The sequence below is a fragment of the Pipra filicauda genome, unplaced genomic scaffold, assembly GCF_003945595.2.
Source record: "Pipra filicauda isolate LSUMZ 115617 unplaced genomic scaffold, ASM394559v2 scaffold227_size1260479_pilon, whole genome shotgun sequence".
In the NCBI taxonomy this organism is placed as follows: domain Eukaryota; kingdom Metazoa; phylum Chordata; class Aves; order Passeriformes; family Pipridae; genus Pipra; species Pipra filicauda.
This window is the reverse complement of record NW_024104340.1, coordinates 283089-297500: the sequence shown is the minus strand read 5'-3', so window position 1 is coordinate 297500 and position 14412 is coordinate 283089. Positions and strand designations below refer to the sequence as shown.

General features: G+C 38.7%; 1 long non-coding RNA gene across 1 annotated transcript in view; it reads right to left on the bottom strand.

Moving 5' to 3' along the window:
* LOC113992369 overlaps window positions 1-14008 on the bottom strand; it is a 23821-nt gene extending 9813 nt beyond the window's left edge. Inside the window, exons 1-2 of the long non-coding RNA XR_003542220.2 lie at window positions 13731-14008; window positions 10605-10688 (exon numbers count right to left, since the gene is read on the bottom strand). This is a non-coding gene — a long non-coding RNA (uncharacterized LOC113992369). The remainder of the gene's footprint in view (window positions 1-10604; window positions 10689-13730) is intronic.
* Window positions 14009-14412: the final 404 nt, after the last annotated feature.

Here is a 14412-nt window from a genome sequence, read left to right as displayed (position 1 = left end):
ACACTTTGGAACGCTAAAATATTTGATGCTAAACCAAACTGAAAATACTACCAAAATCAGGATGTCAATTAAGCATTTTAAAGGATTATGATGTTAATTCCATTCAGTTCAACTTTATTATTAAATGATAAATCCTGTCTCCCTCAATTACACAGACAAGTTGGACCTCAAGGAATAAAGACAGTTGTGCTGGTGCCATGGGACACAACAAAGCCTGGGAGACTTTAACCCCTTTTTGTCCTGGGATATATGTGAATACCTGTCCACTGACAGGGAGGGCTAAGCAGGGGGTTATAAAGCACCAGGTCAGCCCCTGTCCTGTGACTTCCCCAGAAAGAACAAATCTCCAAGGGTGAAACCCAGAAGCACTGGGGTATATCCTCTGCTTTCACTCTCATAACCTTTAGTTATCAGTTGTGTTTAGGGCTGATGTGTCCCTCTACTGTGGTTCAACGCAGTTTATCAGAGGAAAAACCCTTTTAACTCAGGTTTTGTTCCATTTACCAGGTTCTTTGGAACCTTTATGAACAGAAAGAGCAGATACAAACACTATTTTCTTACAGGCTGCATCAGTTCCAATATGCTGTTGTTTTATAGATGTATTAATAGTCATTCTCTAAAAACCAATACATAATTTTACCTGTGTACAGAAACATGCCCACAGGACAGATGTTTCTTAATCTGTGATGAAATGGTGTTTTTAAAACGATACTATTTCCTATTTCCAGAGTGAAGTTCATCTGTCTTTGATAGTTTCCCTACCCAGAATCCTGTCTCCCTGCTCTCTAACAATTTCACAGTATTTCTCGCAGTTTCTATTTCTAAGGTTTTTTTGTACACATGAATAAATCACATATAAATTTACATTCTTAAAACTAAAGAAAAAAAACCCAAAAATATTAATCAACTGTGCTCAAATATTTCTTACCATAGGATTGTTGTTATTCTGGAATTGGTTTTCAAAGCAAAATTAAGGAGCTATCAGCAACGATATAGTCAGTAATCCACTCAGTGTTTATACAAGAGGATGAAGGTAGGCACAGCACCAATGGTGTTAATCACCAGCCAAATTAACTCTCTGGGTCTATACCCACTGAAAGTGTCCACTGGCTACAGTGAAACTCCTTAGTATTTATTACACCAAATCCTTGTATTGCAAAGGCACTAATAACTCTGTAAGGAGCACTACTGAATATACCAATATAAATGGAGAAATAAAAGCAGTTGACTTGATATAAAACATAATCATATTTGGGCAGTAGGATCCTTTTTTGACAGAACTGTGTCAAAGAGTTGTGGGATTTTGTTCTGGTTTTGGTATTAGTGGTTTTTTGTTTTGTTTTGTTTTGTTTTGTTTTTTTAAAAAAAAAGCTTCTTCATTATGTAGTTTTCAGCCTCAACAGCAAAATAGTTAATTGCATCTATGCCAGGTGTTTCATTAATCCAGTTAGCTGTTAGACAAACCCTGCAGGAAAACAGAAGACAACAGCCTCTCTGCTTACCCTCCTCCCCAGCCCATACTCGCCTCCTCCCCCTCCATTCCCCTATAGGAACTGACTGATGGCAGAGCCACTGCCTTGAACTTGAAGGCTGAAACTATAGAAAATTCCATGCTTAGTCAGGAAGTGCAGCAAATCAGCAGAGGTAAGTATGAACTGTATTTCTTCTGCTGAGACTTAAGACAAAATGTCCAAATCTCTGGGATTTGGAGCCAATCCCGTCTGAAGAAGGACTCGACTCTAAAGCAGATGTACTAGTGAGCGTTTAACCTTCACAGGTTGCTAACACTGGTTATAGACTGGGCTTTTTGGAGTGGGGATAAGGCAAGAGGGGAGATCCAGGAAAGAAGTTGTACCTTCTCAGGCTTTGTTTGCTCTGTTTGATCAGTCTTTTATGAACCAACATCTTCATTCACACAGGAGGAGCTGAGAAAAGATACTAGAGAGTGATTTTGAGAGCAGGAGAAAGGTGCACAGACTGCGAGGCTGAAGGGTCCAGGGCAGCACAAGAACCTCTGTCTCCTAATGGCCATCTGGGAATTTCTAACACCAGAACACTGGGGGTGATTTTGTTCTTCATAAGCTTTTTTTGAACTTTGTTCTTTTTGGTGCTACTAAGGCCTTTATTTACTTACAGAATTCCCAGGACCACACGTTGCTCAGATTGGCAACCACAGCCCGGTGTGTATAAGAGCCTGAAGAGAGGCAAATGCTTACACTCAAAGACAAAATCATAGAGATAATGGAAGGCAGAGTCTGATTATTAAAAAAAAAAAAAAAAAAGGTAAAACAGAAATTAGTTTATGATGCAGGGACACAAATCTATAGCACAATCTTAGTCCTGACCATAAAATTCCAGAAGGACTGTCTTTCCTTTTCAGAGAAGGGACACCTGGCCTGCCTTTTGTCTGTGGACCACTACACAAATCATTCACTGAACCCTCTAAGGGGTGGGATCCATCAGTGCTTGAGAGCCTGCCCTCTATGGATGAATACAAAAAGTCTTTTAAAAGAGATCTAGTACAAACCATAGGGATAATTTCTTACAAATTTGCAGATAGAATAAGGCATGAAACTAGTGTCCAAAACCCTCAGGGAAGTGTGATCAGCTTTTAGAGCTGAACCAGGAACAAATAAAGAGACATTCAACCTCCCAGTACTGCTGTACTGCACTTTACACTACATGGAAAACTGGACAGTAGGACAGGCTCAGGTTTCTTTTTCTTTCCTGTGTTTGAATATTCTGGCTGCAGGCATTTCGCTCTGCAGCTAAATCCAAGCCTGCAAGGGATGACAAAGGGTATATTACAGCTGCATTGTTTTGTCTTTGCTGGAGATTGAGAATTATGTATTTGGGATTCAGCCGGTGTATTTACAGTAGTTTTAGTGACCCATAAAACACTGGATCTATATTTTGAAATATTTACAAGAGTAGCAGTCAACAGTTCTTTATCTACAATACTTTTTAATACTTCTGTCTCCTCCTCTCTTGTCACCTTTTTTCATCCTGCCTTTTTGTTGTTTTTCAGCTCTGATATTGTTTGTTGATTGTGACATTGTGCTAATGACTGAGTTCCTCTTGATAAAACACAGGGCATTCCTAAGAGTACTTTCTTTTTCTTTTTGAATAACAAAAGGAAAAATGAGATGCAACCAAATCACCCATGCACTAAATAAATTCCCACAGTGATGGGAAGAGCTCCAAGCCCTAAGAATGTGGTCCATTTGGAGTCTGGCCTATCCATGACAGTACAACCAAAAAAAGGGGGAGCAGTGACTAATAAATATTTTTCATTTTTAGCTTGGAATTAACAAACTAGATCAATTAATTTTTCAACACAAAGCTTTTCTTTAAAGATAAATTTCTGGATTAGGCATAAAAGCAACAATCACTACCCTTCTTCTACCCCCGAAGATCCTCTGCTTAGAAATATCATTTATTAATTTACACAAACTAAAACCAACTTTTGCTGCCTACCTACTGGAACTTGCCTAGGGAAATAAGCTTTAGTTTCCAGCCTAAATAGCAAATAGAATAAAATTCCAGGATAAACATCAGGTAAAATAATTCCCTAAAACCAAAAAATTGAAGCAGCACTCTATAACCCTCCTATCAGTAGCAGTGGAGCAGTTTTCCAGCTCAGATAAGCAGCTAAGGAAGGAGTAGGAAATGCAAAGAGAAGGACAGGTTTAACTTAAATTTTGGACGTACATTCTCTCTCCATAACCTCAAAGTCAAAGATACATAAGCAAAAGACTGATCAGTAAAAGAAAACAGCTGAAAAATTTAGTTCTTTGTTTCATGGTCTTTCTGTTTTACTCTTCCTGAGCAAGGCAGTTGTGGTGAAGGGGTTGGAACAGAAGGAATCAAAACCCAGGGATGACCTAAGCATTACCAAAGGGCAAGAGCAAATTTTTGCTGGGAACTTTTCCCCCTTTTGAAGTTCTTCTAACTTGGAAAATTAAACCATAAACATGCTTTAATAAGAATAATTCAGCATCTAGTCCTGAAAGTCCTTATCAGTTTTATCTCCAAATTAGGCAGTCCTAGTTATACCCATGGCATAAAGGTAAGTCGTATTGGCTGCTACAGATTTAAACAGTCCCTGTGCAAGCTTAGGTCACATTTGTAATAGTACAGACAACAATGAAAAAAGGAACAGGAGCTCCTTCAAGACCAGGACCATCTGGATCCCAATGCCAGCTCCCTCATTCTCTCTGCACACAAGGACACACAGGATGGGGAGCACCAAAGGGCAGCAGCTCCTGTGGCTGTACCAACAACAGAAAAGGTACAAAAAAGGTGAAAAAGAGTTCTTGTGAGGCTCAAGTACTAGTACTGTGTCCAGACACCCAGCAACAGACAACAATCTCATCCCAAGTGGCCAACAGGCCTTAAACTACCAGAACTTCAGAGGAATTACGAGATATGGTTTGAAAACCTCAGCATTTCTAAAGGTAATAAGAGGAGGCAGGAGGCAGCCCATGGAACCTTGATTCTTTCCATTCTACATTTTTGAGCTTTTGTTAACAACAAGGAGCCTGAAACTTCCCTTCATTTAACAAGATGGGCTCAGACTCTGTCAGAGGGTCACGACTCCAAAGGAAAGGCTCCGAGATAGGCAGCAGCTATCGCAGGATTCTCAATAAAATCGGGAGAGGGAGCAGTCCTGACTGCAGTGGCTGACAACTGTTTTAAGGCTGTATAATTATTTAGGGCAGGCAAGCCCTCAGGGAATGCCTTGAAGGAATGAAGAATCTTTTACTCTTGCTTAGAGCTTTTTTTCTAAGACAGGAATGCTGAGAAATGGGGAGTCAGGGTATGTTTTATACTCGCAATTTCACTGTCCTGTGCTGAATAATAAAACTTCTGAGGTTCCTATTAAACATTTCAGCCACAAGACCCTATTTGTGCTGAGCTAAATTATTTAATTACGTAGCTATCCCCAAATATCCATCAACATGGATTATTTATTTATAAAACCTGGAAATCGTTAAATGTGTTACCTCTATGACAGTGGCAGCAAATGTCCACTTTCAGACCTAACAGCAAATAGCAAATAATACTTATTCAGCATTTCCCATGTAAGTATCCAAAATGAGTTTACAAACACTAGTGAAATAAACCAAACAAAAGAGAGGAAATTACAGATAAGCAAAAAGATTGAGAAAATCTAAGCAAGTCAGCCAAGGCCTCATACAGAATTAGTGACAATGGCCAAAACAGCCTCCATCTCCAGTTCTGCACCACAGGAGCATCTAGAATCAAAATAAGATATTGATTTCGAATACATTTAATGTTTAAAAACAAAAGTAACCTTAATTATTTTGAATCAGTTTTTAAAAGCAAACGTATCTTGTACATCCATAATAGTTAGAATGAAATTGTGCCACTGAAATGCATAAGCAACAGAAACCTCAGAACTGTATACACTTGGTATTTGTAGGAATTAGGTTCCAAGGTGATCTCTGCATTTTAACAGGGATGCCTGTTTGATGCAATGTAGAAGAACACAATGCACAAAACCACTATGCTCAGAGAAGTTTGCATATATGCAAACCCAAATAAACAGGATGGATTGGCAAGTCATTGTAAACAGAGCCTCTGTGTGTTCTATTACTAATTCTTCATGTTACTTTCCTTTTTAAATGCTACATAAAATCCAAGAGATTTACCACAAAAGATTATGGCAGCTCTGGACTTGAACAATGCTACAGCATCCCTTTTAAAGTTAAATCATACTTGACTATAGTTATAACAGTGTCCATAAAAATACAAACAACATGAGGGTAGTTCAGCTGCTGAATGCCCGCTGATAGTGCTTTTTATGGCATGGACAAGATCACAATTCATACACTAACCCCATTTTCCCAATTCCCCAAGTTTCATTCTGTCAGGATTTGGAAATGTTGTGGAATTTATACTTACAACTGTAATGGGAAGAGGGAAACTGCGAGGGCTGCCAGCATCAAATGCTTAAAGAAGAGCAATGCCGCAGGATCTCAACTCCCATGCTCCCTGCTGAGAACTGTGGTGGAGCAGGACCTGTCAATTGGAAACACCTGGTGGAGGCATTTTGTTCTGCTCCAGCAGGTGTGGTCAATCTGCAGGGCCAAATCCCGATTAAGAAATTACTACCCTTGGTTTTCGAGAATTCAGGATTTACATCAGCAGCTTGGCACATCCTGCTTTCAAACCAAAGGACATAAGGAGAAGGATGAAGAAAAAAGAAGTCAGATGCCCAGACTGGAAAAATGTGGACAACCATCAAAATTGATGTTACCTTGGCTTTAAATGTACAGCAAGATATACTTAGCATATAACATAGCAATCAACATATCTCCAGGGTACAGAATGTGATAGATTATGATCTATAAAAACAAAATTATAATTTCCGTATAACATAACTAGGACGCAAAATAACACTATTTGTCATAGAAGGTCTAGAAATACCTTCTTATTTTGGTATTTTCCTGATTTGTGTTCCCAACATAAAAATGCCATAAAGTTTATTTATCATTTGTATTGATTAATTTTGCATTTAGTCTGTGAGGAATATATGTGAGTAGAGGATTAGTGCATTGCAGTCAGCTGTAGGTACCTGAAGATGTTATGGCAGAAGACTTGAAAGATGTAGAGAAAATTGGGCATATGAAGAGAGAGCTGAAGGTGTTGGAGTGGAAGGGAAACCAAAAGCCAAGGAGGAAATAAAGTTATTGCCATGGGGAAGGGTGCAAGAGAAACAAGGCACAAATCTGTAGGAAATAACAGACAGTATCATTTCTGATGCTTATAGAAAAACTTGTTTATGTATTTACCCAAACATTAGCCAGGAGCAAAATGGCTATGAGGAAGTTGCAGTTAATAATAGTTTAAAATTATAAATAAGAAAAAATTGGATAAAACCTCTAAAATGTTCACACTTGGAGAGAAACGCAAGTTTCCTTTTGTCTAATACTTTCCTTACTTTTCTGTAAAAGTGATGGTAGATCAGTAATATACTCCTCTCTATGTGAGAACAAAGAAAACATTAAAAAAATAATTTGCAAATATGCTGAGAATGTGTTCATTCTCCATTATTAAACAGTTCAAGGGCAGATTCAGCTGAGCTTTAAATGTAATAAAGAAATGATTTCAAAGCAACACTATGAGCCTCATATAGTAATTGAGAGTAGAAAAACAAGGGTGATAAAAGTGTCCTGTGTTATTGATGTTAGAGTTCATATATGATGCATTTCTGTGACGGGATTATCAGAGCACTGATGACAACGTGTACTTACTTATCAAACTAAACAAGGTGTCTCAAAAAGGAGAAATATTAAATTATGTGCTATCAGCCAGCTATACTATTCAGCAACACTTTGTGTATGTAGTATCTACTCCATACATCTGTATTTCTACACGTGACCCTCACTAAACTAGTCTCTCTACAGTGTTTGCACAAAGAAGAAAATCCTTTGATCTTACAAGAGAAGTTTCAAAATGGACCCATCTTAGCTATAAATTAAATTGCATTTAAAAAAGAAAGAAATAGTCTTGTGCAGGTTATCAGCCTTTCTCCTGCAATACTTATTCTCCCTTCTTGTCACAGATTTGTTTTATTTTGCTACAGCAATACATTATTACAACTTAAAATTCACATTCACCTGAAGAAAGCTGTGACATGCCTACCAAAAGAGACATACACTGCTTAACCTAAATTGACCCTTTTTTCCTTCTATTCTAATAGATCTTTTTTCTTTTTGTCACTCAAAATGAGTGTCTGATGTATGAGCATGAATTGTTAAAAGCAGTTTTAGGTAAAGGAAGAGAGAGTGAAGTGGAGTTTTCTCACAAAAGCCAACCTCAATTTATGTCAAAGAGGGTTAAAAGACCTTGGGATTAAAGCAATAAACTTGCTGCTGTCAAAGCTAAAACCCGCTAACAATTTAGTGCCAAACGCATGTTGTTCAATATCATTTCATATTATATTATGTCACAAGTAGGTGACAGTTCCACATCAGACTGACAGGGCTGATTTACTCTGAAGAATTCATCGACATTTTGCAGAGTCAAAGCTGACTTCATTTTGTTTGGATGCAGGGTGGGAAATCTCTCCCTGCTTGGGTTGGAATATTTGGCTGAATAACACAGAACACCCTGGGCCAGAGCAGAGGGGTCTGAGAGCCCAGGTCTGGACACAAGGTTCCCTTTCCCATGGCACAGGGACCTCAGGCACAACCCCTACAGTTGAGGGATCCTGGCCTTCTCTTGCCCTGAACAACCCAGATCCCTGCTGCCCTTTGTGCAGCTCCACTTTTTGATGTGATTCCCCCTCCTGCAATTTTTAAACTATCTAACTGTCCTGTTCAATATTTTGATAATATTTTTCTATCTGAATTCAAGTTTTTATGCTTCTCCAAAATATACCTATTGTAAAGGGCTGAAATAAAAGACCGTGTTAAGAAAATACTACTGGCAACTGCTTATATTTTAAGCAGGGAGTAATAATAACTATTTTTCCAGGATTTTCTTTAGATCCCAAGGTCACATGTGAGGAGACCATTCTTAGGTCAGTGGTAAAAATACCATTTCTTTATATCAAGGTGTCTTTTGCAAGATATTCCCAGATGGTATTTTTATTATGGGTTCCAATTCAAGTTTCTCCCAGGTCCCTGAGACAACTCTGAATAAACATAGTCCTCTCCTTTTTGTCTCAGGAAAATCTAATTGATCCAAATTCTCTGTTAAGGTTTTAAAGCTTTTTCAAAAAGGGTGCCTCTTCCCCAAAATCCAGTGTATTCTTCTACAGTTATCTTAGTCCCCATGTGATGATTATTTCCTTCTGTTGTTGGCTATTGCTATAGATCTGGAATTACAACTCAGCTCCTGAGGCTGAGGAACCACGTTTTCTCTGAATCAAATAGTGCTGTGCTACATTTAAAGTAGTCTTGTTATATGTGGAAACAGGAATATCCCTCCCTCCCTTCTTTTTCTTTCTTTTTTGATTATGAAACAAACTTTCAGTTGCCACAAGTTGTTCTTACCTTTATTTCTGAAAAAAAAATCTAGCAGCATTTGGGGTCTTTTAAACACACATATCACTATTTCCTCCCTCTAAATACAGGAGTGGGTACATTAGTGCCTGGCCATTAACTTCTGTAAACCACTTAGTGATTCGTCTGTGAGATTCTTTGGGCAATGTTTGCTGTTCGTTCAGGAAAACATTATATGCAACAGCACATTGCATGTAAAATGGTCCCATCATCCAACACTGGTTTGTTTTTGCTGGCCATCTGCTGAACAACTCTCAGGCAGCAAAGGGGTTACCTTGTCTATTATGCAAAACCATTGCCAGGGAGAAGAACTTCCAGTGAATTGTTAGAAAGATTAGTGGATGGTTAATCTTATTTGACATTTAAAACACTTGGAGGTAAATTCAGTGCTCACCTGCCCTAGAGTGTAGCACAGCATGAATACACTTCTACATATCTATTCCTGTTTAAACTAGCAGCTCCAAAGGCTGGAGGATATACCTGGCATAGAGGGATATTTGGGGAAAAGGGGAAAAAATGAACAGGTGAACACACACTCTGGCTTTAAACCTTCACAGTTTTCTCATACTGAAACACAAATTTTACTTTTTTTGGATTATCATCTCATTATGACACAGACATACTCCTGCTAACTTACAGATTCTGCTAGTAGGATCAAATTCTAATACATTTTGTATATTAACATTTCCATACTCCCTTTTCTGCTGCCCCATCAGTTATGAACATGACAAATACACACATGTACACAAAGTGCAAAGCCTAAGGTGTCCTGGGATCCAGTGAGAACTCTAAAGAAGACTAAGGACATATCTGCAGCTGTTTCCTCATGGAGTGACCCTCAAACCCACTGTGGTGCACACAAAAGTAAAACAATCAAGAATTCAATGAATTGCAGCTGAAGAAAAGGGATGAACACAGAGCTGTGACACAGCCTGAGACTGCATTTGCTTTCTGCTGTGAGGGGCACAGGAGTGGCAGTGACACAAGGGGTGTGTGCTGAGGCACCCAGTCCCTTTTGCTGAGCTCCAGCTGAACATGCTCTCGCCTTAAGTCCTCTGTAACTCTAAGACAGGGATCAAAATGAATTGTCATGTCTCTTTTAAAAGGGAAATACTACCAACCTCTCTCTCTCTAGACAGGCTGTGACCTTTCAATTTAGGCTATCAGTTTACTCAGTGCTTGCTCTGTGGTTCATGATTAACTTGAAAGAGTTAGATCACACTCTCTCCAGGTCCTCAAGAAGGAACTTCTGTTGACTGTTAGAAATCCCTCTTGCAATAAAAGTGCACATAGTATGGCTGTATAAGCTATCTTTCAAAGTTACTTCAGTATCAATTCTTATCCAAAAGCTCCTAAAAATATTTCTACTCCTTTTTTTTTTTTCTTTAGGATAATATTTATGAGAAGTCAAAGTGAAAAATAGACACCTGGTTATTAATAAAAAAACCCCTCCTTAAAAAGGGTCTCAGAGCTCTCAGACATTAATTAAACATTCTTATGTAGTTCATGAAAGATGTGTTTCAATTCTAAATATAAAAGGTAAACTGAGTTCAAGAGATAGTTACTTACCCATTCCTGCTGAGCCACTGGCAGAGCCACAGAAACCTTCTCCCTCCTCCTGTAACTGTGGTTGTGCAACTGCCCCAGTATGTTCTAGAAAACAGAGCAATAAGTTTCATAAATATTTTTTGTTCAAAGCTCACCTGTAGACTTTCTCTATTTCTTTTTTGAAAAAAATACAGCAGCAGTTTTCTTAGTCTTCTCTAGGAGGTACCCTGGGAGATGGGATGGATTGAGGAGCAAACACTGGACTGAAGAGTTGCATGTCCTACTGCCACTGCAAGTGACTGCTCAGGCCAGTAACATGGGGATTCTTTTTGTTATTTATTATTTTCCACACCTCTGTACCTAAAACCAGCTTACTGGGGGCAAGTAGGTTCTTTCAAATATTTTTTTAGTTATCCACAGCTGTACATTTCCCTTCATTTAGGGATGAATGTCAAGCAAGGATGGGAAAATCCCTCCCTTGCTGCAACATATGTATGTTCCAAACAGAACTAATAGCAAAAATTTCAAAATATTCCCCCAAACAAATTTTACACACTCAAACGATCAAACAGTTTATGTTACTTTCCAATGCAGTAGCAGCTCAAGCTTAGTGAAAAAAAATCAAATAGCTTTGATTACATTACTTGTACTTCACCTTTCCACTAGGGAAAGGTGGAAATACAGAGGTGAGCCAAGTGCAGAGGTATTTAAACAGCTAAAGCAAACTGGAAGTTTTTAAGAACAAAGATTGAGACTGTCACAAATAAGTAGATATAACCTTACAAAGACGTATCACAGGATCATTAAGTCTCAGGACCTTACAGTTTCTCACTGACATTACAAGCCTGGCCTACAGCTCACCTCACTGTAGTAACACCTGACACAATTACTCGCACTGCACTATTTGCTTTGTCTTAAGTTCAAGCAAAATCTCTTTTTATCACTCTGGACAGGTCTTTGACACCCCCTCAGCTGTGGTCTGTCATCAAGAGATGCTCAGCACCCTAATTCATCCCTTTAGCCCCCTGTTTTCTCAAGGAAAAGGTAAAGTGAAGCTTTCCAGCTCAACTGGCCCTGCTTCTTTTGTTTTTGAGTTTTCCAGGGCCTTTAAAATTCTTCTTATAATCTGGAAGTCATCTGGGAATAAAAGTGTGCCTTCCAAGGTGTCTGTATGTCCCCAGATGGGGGGACAGGGAGGGATCAAAGGACAGACTCTCAGCTGGTGTCACCTGAGGTATCACATTCTCTAAAGAAGAAGAAAAACAGTGCACGCTGAACAAAGATGTTGGCCATAGACCACAAACCTGGAATAAAGGAGGCATCAGTCCTCTATAAGAGAAAACAGATGAACTGCAGAGTTTGCTGGGATTCAGGGACAGGAAAGTTCACCTAAAATGACCTTGAGGATTAAACCCCATTTTAAGCACTGCAGTGGTCAGCACAGTATTTGCATTTTTAATTTATTCTTTCAAATGAAGTATCTTCACGACTAATCCTTCATTTAGAAAAAGGAATAGGTGTTATTCAGTGACATGACACACCTGAAAAGCAATACTTTCACAGTGTTTGCATTTCCATATATAATTTCAGAGGCTCAAGAAATTACTTTATGCATTTGGAGTGTTACTATTGTCCTCACTTTTAAGTTTTTCTTTTTATAATAACAGCCATCTACCGCTATTACTGTAGCTTCTTGTCCAGATCTCCCTTTGGAGACTTTCTGACTACTTAACACCATTTTTCAATTTCTCTACTTATGCATATACATCTTCAGTCCAGATATGAGAATTTGCTAATGGACTGCAACTTTTTTTCCAAGATTCCCATGTGTAGAATTTTACAAAGGCTGATCCAAAGTCTAAACTCTGCTTGCCAATGTCTTATGCTAGGAATATGCCTGTGACAGTCCATCCCAGAATTATGCTAACATTTTGAAATATAAATTTAATTTGAGTACAAAAGAGAGCAAAAAGTATCATGTTATATATTTAAAATAAGATTAAGGTGTACACACTGTCAAATGGACAAAAAAACCTGGTGTGTAATAAAACGTGGCTCCCTCCTGCACTGTGTACGTTTTTAGCTGCAGATTGAAGAATAAATGGCAGTGGTTAGAAAATGGAAAACATGTAGGCAGGCACGCCTATCTCCTGTTCCTGAGGTCACACCACTTTGCATTTTACCCACAACAAAGCACATAATGCATCCATTTGGCTTTTTTCATTCATCGAAGTAACTCTGTGACACTCTCTAGTGGAAGGCAGACACACACCACCTCAGCCACGCTCTGTGCACCCAACAGGCACGGGGAAGCAACACCACGGGAAGGGAAACTGGCTGAAACGGAGCTTGGGCACTGTTGCATGTGTTTTGCTGCACTCTTATTTTTTAACACCACAACCAAAACACTTACAGACAGGTCCCTTCTGTTTGAAGCCCAGAGGATAACGTGGTACTGAAGCATAAATAAAGAGTGCCACTAGCAAGGAGTAACTGGCAGCAGACAAAGCCCAAGCCAGCAAACTGTCACGATTGCTCTAGAGGGTTTATAAGCTTTATCAAATCTGTGCTAGCTAATTCACTTGCAGAAGTGTACTGATAACACTGCTGCTTTTTTTTTCTCTTGCTTTTATTATAAACAGAAAGATAGACAGGTCCTAAGGACAGATCCTTTTCACAGCTCTGCTCTCTTCTGCCAGCAATGCCCTTCTACTTCTCACAGATTACCAGGTTAAACTAGGGATGTCTTCGAGTCAGGAGCATTTATTGCAATAAAACCCAATATATTTCCTAAAAAAAACCTTGCCCCTCCCTTCTAACACTTACATTGTGGTTGGAAGCAACATTTAAAAAAAAATATACAGATCCAATCTGGTGTTCCTTGTCTCATTGAATATGCAAGTGGTTGTTTTTCACCACTCCCAATAAACATACTGAAGTTATCGTTTCTGTGGACAGAGGAATTTTTATTTATATATACATATATATATATGTATATATTTCAGGGTGGAGCATTTGGCTGCTTTCCCTGCTCCCCCTCCAAGTTTAGATGCAGTTTTTTGCATATTGTTGTACCGACACTACTTTATCAACAGCTATTGCTAAACAACAACTGCTATTAATCTAAATGACATAAATTAATACCACCTGCTGTAAGTGCAGAGGAAGTTTGGTTTATACTTTTAACTGCAGCTTTTGAAGTATCCAGGACAGGATGCAGGTAGATCCATAGATCTCTGTAATTTTCTCACTTCATACATGTAACTGCTCAAAATGATGCCTTTGGGGTGGAAAGATTTACAAAAGGGATGCCCAGCTTTGAGCTTGTTGCCTTGCACAGTCATTCTGGCTGCACTTCTCCATGTCTGGTGCTTCATTTCTGAAGGCTTCCTCAAAGCCTCTTGATGATCCTCCCCAGGAGCTCCATGCACAGCAGCCTATGGGAAAAATGACAAAACAATGGAAAATTCTGCCAAATAATAAACAAACCAACCCCATGGTTTTTAAGTTTTTTTCAAACATGTTTCCACGAATAACTGGGAAAGCACACTTGCTAATTTACTACATGTTTGTCTTTATGGAGTATTTTTAAAGTAAAATATTTCACTCCCTCCTGCCTCTTCTTAATTTGCCCTGTCATTCAATTTCTGTAACTAATTTGAGGAGAATTCTCTAATGTTTCACTGCCCTGCCAAAGCATAGTTTTTGCCTGAATGTAATGCAGAACTATTTTAATTGCAGGGAACATTAAAAATCCACCCCATAATGTGGGATTATTCCTCGTGCTAATTCTAGAAGCCCAAACTTTAGACGTGATTGAATTCAGATT